Here is an 18,483-nt window from a genome sequence, read left to right as displayed (position 1 = left end):
TGTCAAAGTCAATCTCATAACCTATAGGCGGCAAAGATTGAGTTCTTGGTTCTACCGCATTGACATAGCAGTAGTCGGTGTCCACTTCAAAACATATTTCTTCTTTGTATTTCTCCACTAACTTGGGTGGTATTTTGTGCCTATTATGCATCTTTTCCTGAAATTTGCTAAAGTAATCATCCATAATATCATTGAAGTTATCACCTATTCATTTGATGAAGTCATTGATTTGATGGGTGATTGGTCGGTGTAGCTCCCAAACTACTTTACCGACTGATGGAAAGAATTTCTCAAAATAGAAAAACATGCATACCAAAAGTGATCCAAACTTCAGTGTGTTTGCCGAGTTGTTCTTCTTTGGCTTCCTTATGGTGTTTAGATTTTCAAACAGATTTTTCAACAACACTTCACAAAGATCAATCTTCATTCCCTTCTTCACAATTTTATATGCTAAATCAACAGTTGCACATGGTACACTATTTTCCCTTGCCGATTGAAAGAAACAATAACCTCTGACTCTAATTGCAAACTTTAGCTCAGGGTCTGTAACATTGTTCAATTTTAGACCTCTGCAATCAAATTCAGCTCCGGTTAAGGTGATCAATTCTTTCTGTGATATCATCTTCTGTGCTCGGGCACAGTCAAAAATAGGGTAACTGGTGATCAAGTGAATGATTTCCTTGGTGATTTTGAATGGTTTCTCCTCTAACCACATGAAATCATCATGAACCCTGCTCAGAACAAACTTGACCCATTGGGGTTTGAAGACACGGGGATAGGTTAGGGCTTCGATCAATCCCTTGACTTTGATATGCTTGAATTTGCTATCCAGGTTCCCATCGGTGCAAAGTTCATCATACATGTCCTTGATTTCAACATGACCTAGTTCCTCAACACGACATTTGGTGAAAAATCTAGCATCCTCAACCAGCAGAACCCTATCCAGAATGAGTGAAAATGTCATTTTATCATCCGATCCAAATGCAATTTTGGGAGGTAGGGAATATTTCAATGAGTGCTTCTCAATAGTTTCAACAACAACGGGTTCCTGAATCTTTGGAGCCATTACAAACTCAGGATATCTACTAATGAAAAAGGCTTAGGGTTTGAAACTTAACCAGCAAATGCTTTCACTTAGTAAATATGAAACAGATAGTCACACTAATATTGCCCGGTTAACTAGCTCTTAAAAATGCTTGAGATCGATGTGTAAATACCTTGAAATTCGCTCGGGAGGTGTTTGATCACCTTTGAATCACTTAGCTCTACTCTCTAAAAACTTGGTAAGTGTAAAATGACTGTGCAAAAGCTTTTAAGTACACATTTTACCTTATCGGGCTCTGTGTAGGTTAGGTCAGAAAACATTAAATGCACTCGGTTCTACTAAACCGATTTATCTTCCTTTTTGTGCTTTTACTAACTAGACAAATTTTCTGCATTAACCGACTACTCTAGTGCTCCAGAAGACTTAGATAAAACTTTCAAACTTGCTAATGCATCTTAGCTATGCAGATTTGGAATTAAGTACATGATAAAATAGGAACTGTTAAGATTTAACCTTGAGAGAATGCAGTCCCTTCATACCTTTACCGATTAATTTGGAATAGATGCACCTAACTCGGTAGGTAAGGTGCTTTCTTCATTAGTTGACACATTTTCCTTCTTTTTTCAAATCATCTAGAACTTTCTTTTTATTTCTTCGGTATCTCCTCTGGGTTGATCTCTGCAATCTCCAGCCAAGTGTCCAACTTTGTGACAATGAAAACATGCCATACCAGGATTTCTCCATGATCTTTGGTTTTTCATTCTAAACCTTATAAAGCAGTTGGCACTTATATGTCCATATCTTCCACAATATTCACACCATATCCTTGTATTGTAATCCCATGGTACTGCAGCATATTGTCGGTTAGGATCTGTGTGAGTTCGGTAGCTTCTAGTATTTGCTCGGTGTGCAGACCACATATAGTTCTTCTGCTTAAACCAACACTTCTCGGTACTGTGTCCATATCTATTGCAGTTTTTACAAAACCCCTTGAATTTTTCCTTCTGATAATTGCTAATAGAAATCTCCTACATTGATTAGATGTGTTACCATACTTATTGCAATTGTAACAATAACCATCAGACCTAGTGACATTCGGTTGCTTACCTTTTCTGATTTGGCATATGTTGGCAGTATGACCTTGATTTCCACAGTAGTTGCAAATAGGCTTCTTTCCTTTGATGTTCTTCTTGTTTCCAGCTTGCTTTGATGATTCTCCTCTCTCGGTAGTGTGGATTCCCTTCTTGGTAGATTCTTTTCCTTTGTAACCGAGTCCTGCAACTTTGTTGGGTCTTTTTATATTCAGTTGCTCATCCAACATTTTTTATGCTTCATAACTTTTCATCAGTGATTCTTTGGCTTTCTTCTCTACTTCAAGTTCATCAATCAACCTTGATACTTCAAGTTTCAATGCTTGATTCTCATCATCTTTCAGATTTGCTTCATGATGTGCATAACCCAATTGATCTGACAGATTTTGTTGAATTCCAGTCAACCTTGTGATTTCATCATTCCTTTCAGATACTAATGCTTCAACCTGTTGTTTTTCTCTTTCTAGATCTCTTAATTTATCCTCGGTTGTCCTCAATGCATCAAGATTTTCAGTCATCTATGTGCTGAAATGCTCATGTTCTCTTTTCATTGCTTTTAGTTGATCAGTTAGTGCTTTGTTCTTTTCTTTCAATACTCCAACCATTTCTTCTGTCTCTTCAGATATACTGTTCTCAGATGATATCTCAATTTGTTTCACCAACTCTTGTGAGTCCTGTAAATCATCAGATAACCTTCTTCTGACTTTCAATGACTTTTGCATTTGTCTCTGCATGTCTGCAATCACTTGATTAGCATGATCCAATTCTTCTTGTAGATGCACAATTCTCCGAGATTGTTTATAGCCTTCCATTGATAAGATCTTTCTCTTTAGGCTATTAAACCCTTTTCCAAGATTGAAGCTCTGATACCAATTGTTAGGCCCAATATGGAAAGCTAATGTATTGAGAGGGGAGGGGTGAATCAGTACTTCAAAACTATTCTTCAACAATAACTTTATTGTTAAGCATAAACTGAATATAGCTAAAACATAATATAATGCTAAAACAAATAAATAACAATCATACATGATTCACTCCATAACACATATATTTTGGTTACGCAGAAACTCCTGGTTAGAGAGAAAAATTGCGGTGGGGATGGCACCCGCAACTTCACTACTGCAATAATAAAGGTTGCTTGGTTAGAGCTACATGTTTAACTATTTCTGAGAGCTTACCCTGTTAGGAGTATCAAGATTTTTAGATCTACCTTGCTAAAGGATTTTACAACACTTAAACTAAATGTTGCACCTAGTTAAAGGCTTTACAATTTATAGACTTTGTTAGAGTCTTTTACCCTGTTAAAGGTTTCTCTTACAACTCAAAATATTGCAATAAAAATCTTACAAAATATCTACAACTACACATCTGAAATGTTGTAGCAGATTCTATGTGCTCAAAATGAAATTACCTTGCTTATAGCATACCTCGATAATCCATAAATTAACTCGGTAAACCCTTCTATTTACTCTGTTCCTTGACTGTTCTCTGAAATCCTTCTCGGTGACCTTTGTGCATCTCTGCCAATTGTAACAATCATAATATTTTGTGCTTCCCCATGATTTTGCTTTTCACACAAGTCTTGCTTCACACACACACATTTTAATCCTCAATTCATGTTGTATAAATAGATCTCTTGTAACGGTGATCTTGTCTATGCTTCGATCTTACAAACATGATTCATTGAATGAATAACCCTAGAAATTATTTCATTGGATAGATGTCCTCAAAATCATACACAATCTAGAAGTGCAATTTCCTATGTGATAACGGTTCTTTGTTCCTCGATCTTGTAACACGTTTCCACACATGTGTCTAGGTTCAATGAATCTGGTAACACGTTTCACTCGGTTTAGGTTACTCGGTATACCTTCTTTGCTGCTCAATAGACATAGAATGTTACTCGGTAGATAGCTCAGTGAATACTAAACTCTGTGACTTCTTTCTTTTATAACCGACTGCTTTAGTGCTTACCGACTGAATATTTCGGTAGTAATAACCGACTAGAGTATATAGAATGACTTTGGACATAAAACTAATGACAACTTTGTAAATGGTAACAATCTACAAGGAACGCTTAGCTATGGCTTGTGGTATCCTAAAAAAGGATATTTTATCTTGGAAGCATACATTGATGTTGATTGGGCAGGATGCATTGATGATAGAAAGAGCACAAGTGGTGGTGCATTCTTTCTAGGTTACCGGTTGGCCTCATGGCATAGCAAGAAGCAGTACTCAATCTCTCTATCTACTACTAAAGCTGAGTACATTGCTACTGCTACATGTTGCTCTCAGGTGCTTTAGATGAAGCAGACTCTCAAAGACATACAAGTGGACATCACTGATCCTATTCTCATCCCGTGTGACAATTCGAGTGCAATCAATATAGTAAAGAATCCAGTAATGCATTCCAAAACAAAGCACATTGCTATCAAGTATCACTTTCTCAGAGAAAAGGTTGAAGGATAGGAGGTAAGGATGGATTATGTTCCTACTGGTGAACAAGTAGCAGACATCTTCACCAAGCCATTACCGGTAAGCACTTTTGAGTATCTCCAACACAAATTGGGAGTTGTGTCATCTGTTGAGGTAGGATTTATGTGGCTTAGGGGAAGCTGGTAGTAGTCAAAGGGGGAGTGCATAGTACCCTTTGTCATTGTGTCAAAGGGGGAGAAATGTACCGGTATTGAGTGAATCGTGAGAAGTTGACATCAATGCCAAAGGGGGAGATTGTTGGCATTTTGGCACTAAGTTGTCACTGATGTCAATCGGCATGATGGATATTCACATAAATATTGAAGGCCTACCGGTAAAGTGCAAACCGGTCTAAAGGTTGGCTGCTTGCTTATGATGAAGAGGAAGAATGTGAAATTTGTCACAAACCATTGAGGGGAACTTGTGCTACCAAAATAGTGTGCTCTACTAGCTAAACAAAAGAAGAAAGCTCTACCAGCAAAGGGATGTATCGGTATGTGTTTTCCTGACTGACTGTGTGTTGGTGGGCCATGTCTTGATCGTTGTAATGCCATGTGGAGCAAAGGTGGTAAACATGTTGTGGTTGGTAAAGCCCCATCGACAGGGTCGATGAAACAAACAATCGCCATTAATTAAGGAGCCACAAATCATGGGATTGTATCTGACTGATTGCAACTCAAGGAAGATCAGGGAGTAGTTGGCACCTGAATCAATGTAAAGGAAATTCGATTCAGGAAGTCATCGAAAAGGAAACTACTGAAACACTTTATGTGTCGATTGATTTCATGACAGAAGATCTGATTCGAGATTCCCATTTCCAAAAAATGTGTGTTGGATAATGGAAACCATGTACAGGTGCATCCTTGAAGGACAAGTGATCGATCCAAGATATGTGAGATTGGATCTCATGAAGATTGTGTCGGAAAGAGGAAACCCTTACTGCTCAGGTTTTCTGAATTGCGCTCTGGTGGGAAATCACGGCATAAGAAATCAGAGCTCAAGACAAAACATGTTGATGCTAGTGAAGAAGGAGAAGAGAAGAGAGAGTGAGCAAGGAGAAGGATTACGAGCCATAGAGAGATTTATAAGAAAGTTGCAATATGTGTGAGCAAGCATACTAGTGAGAGGATTCTACCGGCAGAACTATAATCTTGCAGTTGAGCCTAACCGGCAAGGTGTGGCAGATCAGGCAGCATCCAAGTGTGACACGGTATGTTGAGAGACTGTGTGTGAGAAGGAGAAATGACTGTCAACCGGAAGAGAGTTATTTGATTAAATATTTGCAGAATTCATTTGCAACAAGAAGCCTTAATTGTATTCAAATAGTATTTCAATATACATCACCAAGTTGAAGCTTGGTGTAGGGGTTGGTGCTCCTTGGGTTGGTGCCCAAAATCTTTGTAAGTTAGTGTTTTACCTATGAGGCTAGATTGGAGTATTAGTCTCCAGCATCTTTTCTCATCGAGGTTTTTCCCATATTGGGTTTTCCTCATAAATTTGGTGTTGTGAAGTTACTTATGTGTGAATGATCTCTTTGGTCTTCTTTCTTGTATTACCAGTATGACTGTTTGGTAGTTGAGTGAATAACTAATATTCTGAGGTTAGATCAGAAAAGCAAAAAGCTTAGAAACCACTTATTCACCCCCCTCTCAGTGGTATTCTGTGTTCAACAAGAATCGTAAATATGGATTGATTAAATTTCAATCCTAGCCCTTGTTAAGATTATTCAATCTTGACCATCCATTGCCCTATTTTCCCTATAAATAGAGCTCTCATTCCTCATTTTCAAATAATCCAAGTTTAATGCATCTACATTATAGTCTAATTTACTAAGCATTTTAGCCTCTCTTTGTTGGAATATCATCATAGCATTTAAGAATATTTTTCATATCATAAGATATTCATGCTAGGATAGTATATCATGCTAGGATAATTTTCTAATATTTTATCATATCATCATCTTCATACTAGCTTAATCATCATAGTGTTAACATCATATATATCTTAGAATGAATTCATGCATATAAATTAAATATCACTCGTTCTTGGAGTTGTCATTCCTAAGTCACTTTCTCAATGATTTGATAGAAAAACATTGGCTTTAGGGATCCTGTGAGATAGAGAACAATTGGACACCCCTTGGGAAGTTGAGCTAGTTCAATTAGTTCACATACTTGCACCAAGAGTCTCATTGGTGTGTGGGTCTTTTAGATTCAATTTATTCATTTTCATCACCACATTTTCCCGCATACAATTTCCACCTCAACAAATAGCTGATTTGTGTAGTAAAATAGTGTGTGCAGGAATCTTGTGTGTGTGCAGGACCCTAAAATGAATGTAAACAATCTAGAGCAACCCTAAAGAGTAAACCCTAAATGCTTGTAATTGACAAAGTAAATTCTCTAAATCAATGATGCAAAGTGATCTAAAGCATGAATGTAAATATTAAAATTGATGCAATGAAGCTCATACAAAGACATGAGAACAACATAAATCAAACCCAACCCCCAAGGGAGGGGTACAAGCCAATCGTTAGTCAGTGATCTCCTATCACTCTTCAATGTCTTCAAGGCTCCTAATTGATGATGAATTCTTGACAAATACTTGATGAATTCTTGATGAATGTTGTTGAAGACTCCACATAGGTTTCTCTTTCTCTACATAGAAGGCTCCTTTATGATCTCTAGCTCTTTTCGCCAAAAACTCCTTTTTTGTAGCTCTTAGTTGCCTTCAAATGAAGAAAGAGAGCTCTTATGTATGAAACCCTATATCTTAATTTCATCTTTAGGCTGACCTAGCATTTGAATTTCCTACCGATTTCTTGGGGTTAAGCATTATAATATCATAGAATTATGCTCCCAAAATTTTGGGAAAAATGTCAGGGACCTGGTGCAAAGTGCACCTGGTTTGACCAAATTTTCACCAAATTTTTAGGGTCGTTAGATATGATAATATTAGAGAGAATCCCAAATTTATAGCTGATTTCAAGATGTTTTGATATGCGAAAATGGGCCTTAAATGTTGAAATAAGACATAATTAGGGTTTATGATTTAATGATTAATTGGAGGAATAAAATAAAAAGGGGCACACTTAGGGTAAAGGGCCCAATTTTATGTTGTGGGGAGTGATTAAATATGACTTTAGATTTAATTTAATTAATTAAATAAATTCTTAAAGATAAATTACAATGCAAGATGCAAACACACTAAGGTGGGTGCTAAACTAAGCGTAGAATTGTACCACCCTAGCAAGGGTGTACAATTTATGATGTCGCACTCCTTTAAAAAGACAACCCACATTATCCTAGAATAATAATCAATTAGCAACATAAAATATCTATCACCCTGCACACTTCTAACATTTGTAGATCCACACAGGTTAGTATGCACAAGATCTAGCAATCCATCAGATGTATACTGCTTGCTCTTGAAAGAAATTCTTCTCTGCTTACCTAATTGATATTCATTAAATACTGGATTAGCCAGCTTAACAATCTTAGGCAGATCTCTAACAACTTGACTAGAACTGGTCTTAATTATTGAATCAAATTAACATGACACATTCTCCTATGCCACAACAAACTTTCATCAATCTGAGCAATCAAACATTTTTTCTTACCAGCATTCAAATGAAAAATATTACCTTCAGTCTTAGTTCTAGATGCAATCTCTACACCAGAGGTATTTAGGATTTTACATTTACCATTATTGAATTACAAATCATAACCTTTGTCAACCATCTATCCAACACTTAAAATATTATGCTTCAAACCTTCAACATACAGAACATCATCCCTATTATTCTTACCGTCAAAGGAAATAGAACCTCTACCACAAATCACACAAGATTTGTCATCTCCAAATCTCATTATTCCACCATCATACCTTTCCATACTCACAAAATTTCTTTTATCACCAGTCATATGATGTGAACAACCGTTGTCAATCACCCATTCATCTTTTTCTTCTACTTTCGCAGCCAAAGCATTTTCCTCAATAGTACAGCTAGTGGAATCAACATGTACCGATCCATCTTCTTTAAAGGCAAGAAATACAACTTCATTTTCTCCCAATTCTTCATCTGTAACACCTTCATCAACAACATAATAGTTGTTCTTCTGATGCTTATACTTTCAGTTAGACTTGTAAGGCTTATCATACTTCTCATGCTTCTCATATCTATCATTTCTATCATGCCTATCATACTTAGCCATTCTGTCTAGGCACATAGAAGCAAAAATTCCTACCTTATTGCAAGAGAAACATTTAAAGGATAGTTTTCCATCATACTTACCAGTTCCTTTAGGAAATCTCTGGGCAATCAATGCTTCAAGCTTATCTAGTTCTCTTTCTTTCTCTTCCATCTCTCTTCTTTCTCTTTCATAAATGAATATTTTGCATTCTTGAGGTTCATACTTCTTCTTTCCGGATACAGATTCTCTAAATGTTGTCTCAAACATTCCATACGATTCACCGAATTCGCTCAGATCTAATGCAGCAATCTTTCCAACCAGCATATCTCTTTTTATAGTAGTCACACTCTGGATCTCATCAGTAGTAGCTACCTTATGTTTGTAAGTAGGAGACAAAGATCTTAGCACCTTAGCAACAATTTCATCTTCTTCAAGGGTTCCACCAGCACATTGGATACCTAGGAAGAGGTAATTTACCTTATCCATAAAGGTATTAATGTTCTCATCTTCAACATCTCATATTTCCCTTTCAAACTTGTTGGCATTTGCATGAAGATTGCATTAATGATATGTTATGTTGTCATTGAAGTCAATTAACCAGTAATGATATTGTTGTTATTGTTGATATTGTCTTGTAACCGGTAGGATGAGCTTTGTGAAGGAAATTGTAAACCGGTATGTAAGTTTGTGAGTTGAACCGGTAATCGGTAAAAGGTTAAACCCTATCTATTTGATGTAACTAGTAAACCCTACTAGTTTTTTTTGTTAAAACCTAATCGATTATGGTTGTTGAATTGTTTATGTTGGTTTATGACCAGATGATGAGCGATAATGATGGTGACACGTATGGTCATTATATGAAAACAATTTCAAAATGTTTTTAGTGTGTTGTTGTAACCTTTTTCTCTAGGGAATGAGCAAAGTGTATTGCATCTAATGCAAAGTGTGTGATGAGTTACAGAGATCGAAGAGGTGATCAAAGAGCAATTAAGGCTTTCTTAATTAATGTGCAGAGATTGCTATGTAATCTAACAGTCATACTTGAACCAACTTGTTTGTAATCTCTATGAGATTTTTTGACCTAGGTTGCCGACCTAATTGATTTGTTTATAAGGTTGATGAAGTTGTCTTGTTGAAGGTGTTGGTAGAGATCAGTTGAGTGTGTGGTTGCCGAACCGGATAATGTGTCTGCAGTTTGAGTAAAGGTAGATAGGAGCTTAAAAAGGGTCTGATCAAGCAAGTGAATGTTATTCAGATCAAGCAAACCCCTGTTATTTTCTAACAATTACAGCAGAACTAAAATCCCTTAACCTGGTAAGCTCTAACAAGCTTGGTTACTTTTCAAATCCTCTAACAAGGTGATCCATTAGCTTGGATTTTCAAATCCTCTACCGAGGTTACTCCTAATAGGGTATTGCTTCTAACAAGGCATTTGTAGTCAATCCCTTAACCGGGTGGTTCTTAAAAAGATCAGTTCTTAATAGGACTTTTGTAAAGCTTTAACAGGCTTGGCTCCTAATAGGGAGAACTTCACAAGAGTTTAGATAGTTATCTTGTGAGTCTCATCTCGCCATGGTTTTTCCCATTTGAGTTTCACGTCAAAAATATTTGTGTCATGTGGTGAATGTTTTTGTGGTTATGATCTTATGGTTGATTTGATTAACTACTTAACTATTCTGATAAGGCATGATAACTGGAAGCATTGAGAAATGAAGTATGTTGACATATGATAAAGCATTTATATGTTTATAAGTTTGATGTTGTTTACTATTAAGTTGTTGTAACAGTCAATTGGTTTTCTTATGATTTTTTATCTTGACAGTGGTATTTCATTGATCTTTACTTTGTGTTATTGAAATTGAGATTGGGAAAGTTTGTATCAGTTTTTATATTTACAAATTCACCGCCCCCCTCTCAGTAATCTACCAGATACTTATTCTTTCATCATACCATCAATTGGTATCAGAGCATCTCAGGTCCTCTGAGATCTAAGCCTAATAGCTTGAGGTAAAGATCTTGCAGATCATGATGAAGAAGGAAGGTCTGAAGTTTAACAAAGAGAACTATAGGATATGGAGCAAAAGAATGAAATTTACATGAAGAGTCTGGGAAGTCAGTATTGGGAACATGTCAATACTAAATATGTTGCACCCACTGGGATTTTTACTGATGATCAAAAGAAAGAACAACATGAAAATCATCAAGCATTAGAGGCCATTATCAATTCCATGTCTGATGTTTAATATGTAGATGTTCATGGTCTAGAGATTGCACATGAGGTATGGGAAAAAATTGAAGAGATTTATAGCGGTGATGAACATGTTAAGATTGCTAAAGAGGAGAGTCTAAGAGGAAAGTTTGATGACATGTGGATGGTTGAAGGTGAGAATATCCAACAGTATGGTCAAAGGATAAAAGAGATAGTCAGTGAAATTAAGAGTGAAGGAGGGGAAGTGGAAGATGCCACAGTGATCAGTAAGGTACTAAGAACCCTGCTACCGGTCTACGCTATCCGAGTTGCAGCTATTCAGGAGCTGAAGTCCATAGACAAAACTAAGGTAACTCTTGACTCCATCATTGGCAAACTTACTGCTTTTGAATTAAATGGTTATGATGGTAGTGTACAAAAATCTGAGTCTGCATTTAGAGCTTTTGTTTCTAACCCATTTGTGAGAAAAAGTAGAGATACTAGTCACTGTTATGAATCCAGATCCAGCAGAGATGTTGATGATGAAGAAAATTTAGTGGAGCTTGAAGCATTGTTGGCAAAGCGGTTGCCTAGAGGCACTGGTAAATATAGAGGTAAATTACCTTTAAAGTGTTTTGCATGCAACAAGATTGGCCACATAGCTGCTAACTGTCCTAATGGTGAAAATGAACACAAGAGAGAGAAATTCAAGAAGTATAAGGGTAAAGGCAAGAGAGATTGTCTTATCATTGTTGATGGTGGTATCACTGATGAAGAATTTGATGGTGATGTTAATAAAGATATTGTGTTTGTAGCTATTAAGGAATTGATATCAGACCAGAAGGCATTAGTGTCTAGGATGGATAAATCTGATGATTGGATCATTGATAGTGGTTGTTCACATCATATGACCGGTGATCGGAGCAAATTTCTTTCTTTGAAGGAATTTGCTGGCGAAGTTGTAAGATTTGGCAATGACTCACCCTGCATGGTTAAAGGTAAGGGAATTATTTATCTTAATGGGAAGAGCAGTGCAGATGATGTCTATTGGGTTGAAGGTCTAAAGCACAATCTTTTGAGTGTGGCACAAATCAATGACAAAGGATACCCACTAAAGTTTAAAAATGGTATGTGCAAATTTTTTGACAACAAAGGTGAATTGATTGCAACTAGGAAGAAAACTAAAGGTAACCTGTTTCACCTTAATCCTAAAGTTAGTAACTATTTAATTGTAAAGATAGATGATAGCTGACTTTGGCATATGAGATTTTGTCATATAAACTTTGATAACATTGTTAAAGTGAGTAAGTCCAAGACAATGAGAGGTTTGCCTCAGTTAGACAAATCAGTTAATGCTCTTTGCAAAGAATGTCAGTTAGGAAAGATGACATCTTCAACTTTCAAGAGAAAATCCTTTTCAGCGGAGCATTTGTTAGACTTGGTTCATACAGATCTTTGTGGACCAATAAGAACAAAAAGCATTCAAGGTGACATATATTTCATGATCCTCACTGATGATTGCTCAAGGATGTTGTGGGTCACATTCTTGAAGGATAAGATTGAAGATTTTGGTAAGTTCAAGGCATTCAAGGCCTTAGCTGAGAAGGAGAGTGATAAGAAGATAAAATGTCTAAGGATATATCCAAGTGGTGAATTTACTTCTGAGGAATTCACTAGGTATTATGAAGAGAACGGTATCAAGTGGCAACTTTCTGCACCACAGCAGAATGGTATCGCAGAGAGGAACAACTGGTCAGTTGTTGAAGCTGCTAGGACAATGTTGATACAAGGAGGTGTAGCGAAAAACCTTTTGGAGAGAAGTTGTCAACACAACTATCTACACTATGAACCGAGTTTTGGTGAAAAAAGGTAAGGACAAGACTCCTTATGAATATTGGTATGGAAGATCACCTAATGTTAGTTATTTCAGAATATTTGGAAGCAAATGTTTTATTAAAGGAGGTGATTATGTTAGAAAATTTGAGGCTAAGAGTGATGAAGGTATATTTCTTGGCTATTCCACCAAGAGTAAGGCCTACAAGTGTTTTAACAACCAGACACAGAGAATTATTGAGAGTGTTGATGTTCGAGTGGATGAATATCCTAAAGTTTCAAAGGAAACCAGTTTGGAGAAGAAGGATGAAGATCCTTGCATTTGTTTTTGGAACCAGAAATCGTGAAAGTTGAAACCGGCAAAGCATATTCTTATGCACTTGTTCAACCAGAACAGATAAATTCAGAAGATGATGATAATGATGAAGTTGAACTTGAAGATAATGATCATGTTATTCCAAGATATGTGAGACTGAATCACAATCCTAAACAGATTATTGGGGATAAGGATGTTGGAGTACTAACCAGAAGGAGAATAAGAGAGAACTCTTGCATGATCTCCACCATTGAACCAAGAACTGCTAAGGAAGCATTTGGTGATGATCATTGGGTTAAAGCTATGGAGGAGGAATTGGATCAAATTGAGAAGAACAACACTTGGACCCTAGTACCCCGACCGGTAAATAAAAATGTAATAGGTACTAAATGGGTATTTAGGAACAAGTTCAATGAGGATGGTGTTGTAGTTCGAACAAGGCTAGGTTGGTTTGCAAAGGTTATGCACAAGAAAAAGGAGAAGATTATGACGAAACTTTTGCACCAGTAGCAAGACTAGAAGGCATTAGAACTTTACTTGCATTTGCAGCCCATAAGAAATTCAAGGTATACCAGATAGATGTTAAGTTTGCATTTTTGAATGGGATATTGGAAGAAGTATACATAGAGCAGCCATATGGTTATTCTTTGACTGATGAGAAAGACATGGTATACAGATTGCATAAGGCTTTATATGGATTAAAGTAGGCACCTAGAATATGGTATGAAAGGCTTCATACACATCTGATGAAGATAAGATTTTTGAGAACCAGTGATGATAGTAACATATATCTCAAGTCTGAAGGAGATGAAATACTGGTCAGTGAAGTATTTGTTGATGATATCATATTTGGAGGTAATGATGTCATGAGCAATAGTTTTGCAGATGAAATGAAAAATGAGTTTGAAATGTCTTTAGTAGGGGAAATAAAAAAATTCATAGGCTTGTAGATACAACAAATGAAGAATGGTATTTTCATTACACGGTCTAAGTATGTGAAAGAGGTCTTGAATACATTTGGCATGAGTGACTGTAAACCAATTGGGACACCAATGGTTACAGGTTGTAAGTTGTCTAAGGAAGATGAATCCAAGTCTGTTGATGAGAAGGAATATAGGTCAATGATTGGCAAATTGCACTATGTTGTTCATAGCAGACCGGATATAGCTCATGCAGTTAGCATAGTTGCTAGATTCCAGAAGAATCCTAAGGAAACATATCTGATAGCAACAAGAGAATTTTTAGATACCTGGAAGGTACTGTTGACTATGGATTATGGTATCCATATGGAGGAAACTTTGATTTGAAAGTGTACATAGATGCTGATTGGGCAGGAAATGTTGATGACTGGAACAACACCACTCTTTCTTTGAGGAAGACTTGTTTCATGTAGTAAGAAGTAGAGTTGTACTTCACAATCTACTACTGAAGTTGAATATGTTGCAGCTTGCATGAATTGCACACAGGCTATTTGGATGAGGCACATTTTGGAAGGTTTTAAGATGAAGATTTCAGAACCTATAAAGATTTTATGTGATAATACAAATGCCATAAATATTTCCAAGAATCATGTTTTGCACGCACAAACCAAGCATATTTGAAAGGAAAGCACAGTGTGGAAAAACGCTTCCCTAATGTCAATTTGCAGGGGAAATAAGACTAGTATGTTTTAAAGTTGTACAGAATACTAAGATTAACATATATGAAATAGAAACAATATCAGAATTCAAACACACACAGAGATAAACACCATGAATTTACATGGGAAACCCTTTCAAGAAAAAACCCACCACCGACAACAAGAGCACTTTATTCACAGCAAATAATCTTTAAAATAAAGTATGTTATCACAACACAGATGTTCACTATGATCACTTCGGCTACACACCACAGTATACGGCTTATCATCAGAACAGCAACTATGTTCTAGTTTCCTCTTGGCTTCATATACATATTCCATGTCGACTGTTCAACTGTCAGTTTGCACCAATCAGTTAGAATAAAATTGAACATGGTTTTGTTTTCCATATATGCAATGTTAATAGAAATCAAACTCAAGGTTACAATCAGTAAGTCCTACTAGATTTTTACTTTTTAAATTTTTCAAACATTTTTCACCAATGTGACCAAGCCTATAATGCCAGAGCATTGTCTTTTCTGCAGGAATTTTAGCTTCCATAGAATTTACATCATATGTCAACTTGGTAGTTCTATCAGATTTCTTAGTGACTATACTACAGCACACAGGTTCAGCATCTAACTTGTACAATGTACCAATGTGTTTACCCTTAGCCAAAATAATATACCCTCTAGTCATCTTACAACCACCAGACACAAATGTTACCTAGACTCCAACATCATTCAACTTGTTTACAGAAAGTAAGTTTCTTGCCAAACCTGGTATGTGTAGAACTCCATTGACTCCCTTTATTCTCCCATCAAGAAATTGGATTTTAAGTCTTCCTCTCCAAATAATTTCCAGTGTTGAGTCACTTGCTAAGTACACCTTCCCACCAGCATACGGTTCATACTTTGAGAACCACTCCTTGTGAGATGTCATATGGAAAGATGCCCCTGAGTCAATCAACCACACATTGTCAGAAGCAGGTACTGCCAAAGCTTCTACAAAGGCATTTGCATCACTGTGAGAAGATTTATTATCAGAAGAGTTCTTTCTCTTCTTCTCCTTTTTGCAATCCTTTTGAATATGACCCTTTTGTCTACAGTTCCAACATTTCACCTTAGACTTATTTCCAGAAGACTTGGACCTCTCTTGAGACTTGGACTTGGACTTCTTGTCCTTCTTTTTGCCTTTGTCCTTTGGTCTACCTTGAAAAAAGAGTGTCTCTTTAGTTTTCTCAGAATATTTCTTCCTCATTTCTTCTGACAACAAAGAAGCAACTACCGTATCCATCTTGAATTGGGTAGTAGTTCTTCTAATGGCCATCACCAAATTTTCCCAAGAATCTGGTAATGAGCATAGCAGCAACATGCAACGTTCTTCTTCTTGAATAGCCATGCCAACGGATGTCAATTGAGCAAGAACTATGTTGAAAGCATTCAAATGATCTTCCAAGGGTGTTCCTACATCCATTTTTAGAGAATATAACTTCTTCCTGAGGAAGAGTTTATTCACCAAGGATTTGCCCTGATAGATGTCTCCTAACTTATTCCACAAATCACTTGTAGTCTTCTCCTCATGTACGTTCAATAGAACTAAGTCTGCAAGGCTTATTCTTATGAGTCCTCTGGCTTTTCGGTCTACTAATTCCCAATCTTCTTGCTTCATGCCTGAAGGTTTCTGTCCACTCACTGCAATCCAAAAATCTCAGTCAACCAGCAGGTCCTCAACTTTAAGTTTTCATAACTCAAAATTGGAGCCATTGAACTTCTCAATATCCATTCTTCCAAAAGTGCTTGCCATATTAATCTGTAAACAAGTGGACACACTAACAGACTCCCACTGAAACAAATTAACACAAAAAAACCAACCCTACCCAAAAAGGATAACACAACTGGCCAGGCTCTGATACCACTTGAAAGGAAAGCACAGTGCAGAAAAACACTTCCCTAATGTCAATTTGCAGGGGAAATAAGACAACTATGTTTTAAAGCTTTACAGAATACTAAGATTAGCATATACGAAACAAAAACAATATCAAAATTCAAACACACACAAAGATAAACACCATGAATTTACATGGGAAACCCTTTCAGGAAAAAACCCACCACCGACAACGAGAGTACTTTATTCACAGCAAAGAATCTTTACAATAAAGTATGTTATCACAGCACAGATGTTCACTCTGATCACTTCGGCTACACACCATAGTATATGGCTTATCACCAGAACAACAACTATGTTCTAATTTCCTCTTGGCTTCATATACATTTTCCATGTCGATCGTTTAACTATCAGTTTGCACCAATCGGTTAGACATCTAACTGTCTGCGTCAGTCTGCATTCGTGAGAAAACAATTATCCCACATGCATCCAGGAATCTAACCAGTTTGTATTCAAATACATCGGCTCAGACAAGTCGACTCCATCAAGTATCAACGTAACCTCAAAACTACATCTCAGATGGTTGATGACAGACCCGATCGCCGAAGGGGAATTCATAGGGTATCGGTGTAGCAAATAACCAGTTCTCCCGATCTTCGATAATACCCTGATCACCAAAGGAAATTCCATCGAGTCATTAGCAAGAGAACCAAATAGCTATCCCGATCATCTGATCTTCCTTGATCTACTCGATCTCTATTTTTGCACTCCGCCACGTGGCACCCCCTGATTGGCTCCAGGGTCCCTTTCCTGCCACCTTAGCACAGCCTCACTAACCGCCCAGAATGAAGCTCTTCTTTTTTGGGCCCCACCTTGGTCGCCAAGTCATGGAGGATAAACTTTGTGCATCTTGCCATAGCGATATAGCGAGAATCGTTGGATCAAGATCTAACCTGCATGCCTTTTATCCTTTTGTCCATTTGATAATCGATGCCCCGATGACCGAAGATGACTTCATCGGGTCATCGGGATTACTTCAAGCCTGCTACTCTGAGCTCCGTTACACTTAAAGACATAGGAAGGAGGACTCATCGGGTATTGGTATAGTAGACTGAGATCACTCCCGATAGCTGATACCTACTCTGATATGTCGAGTTCATCGGCAAAGGTTGTGCCAATAAAGCTCACAGATTTTCTTCACACTGTTTCATCGGCTAGAGTTAACCCGATCAGTATGAACAAAGGTCAAGTGAATTAGAGGCACATTTCCAACAATATTGAATTGAAGTATCATTTCTTGAGGTAAAAAGTGCAGAGAAAAGATGTTATCTTAGAGCATGTTTCTACCAAGGAGCAACTTGCAGATATTTTTACTAAACCTCTACCTAAGACTACATTTGAGTATCTTAGAAGTCAACTAGGGGTTGTTCCCCTTCATGAGGTTAGTTGAGCATGATGTTGACTACATCAATCCCTGAACCACTTGTAGAATTCTACAGAAGGATTGGTGTACTAGTGGAATTTATTCCATTGGGGGAGCATCAAGTTGCAGATTGTTGTTGTTATACAGAGAAACTTCACATTACAGGTTTTACTTTCAATTTGGCATTGTTGTCAAAGGGGGAGAAGAATTATGTGATTATGAGGAGAACCAGTGACAAGCGGAAGACATGGAGTGCATGGTGAATACTTGGTAATGTAAACCAGGATTCCTATTCACAATCACAAGAGCAATCAATGGTGTTGATATTTGTATTGCCATCAATGGCAAAGGGGGAGATTGTTGGCATTTGCATGAAGATTGCATTAATGATATGTTATGTTGTCATTGATGTCA

The sequence above is a fragment of the Cryptomeria japonica genome, chromosome 8, assembly GCF_030272615.1.
Source record: "Cryptomeria japonica chromosome 8, Sugi_1.0, whole genome shotgun sequence".
In the NCBI taxonomy this organism is placed as follows: domain Eukaryota; kingdom Viridiplantae; phylum Streptophyta; class Pinopsida; order Cupressales; family Cupressaceae; genus Cryptomeria; species Cryptomeria japonica.
Note: the sequence above shows the minus strand (reverse complement) of the source record.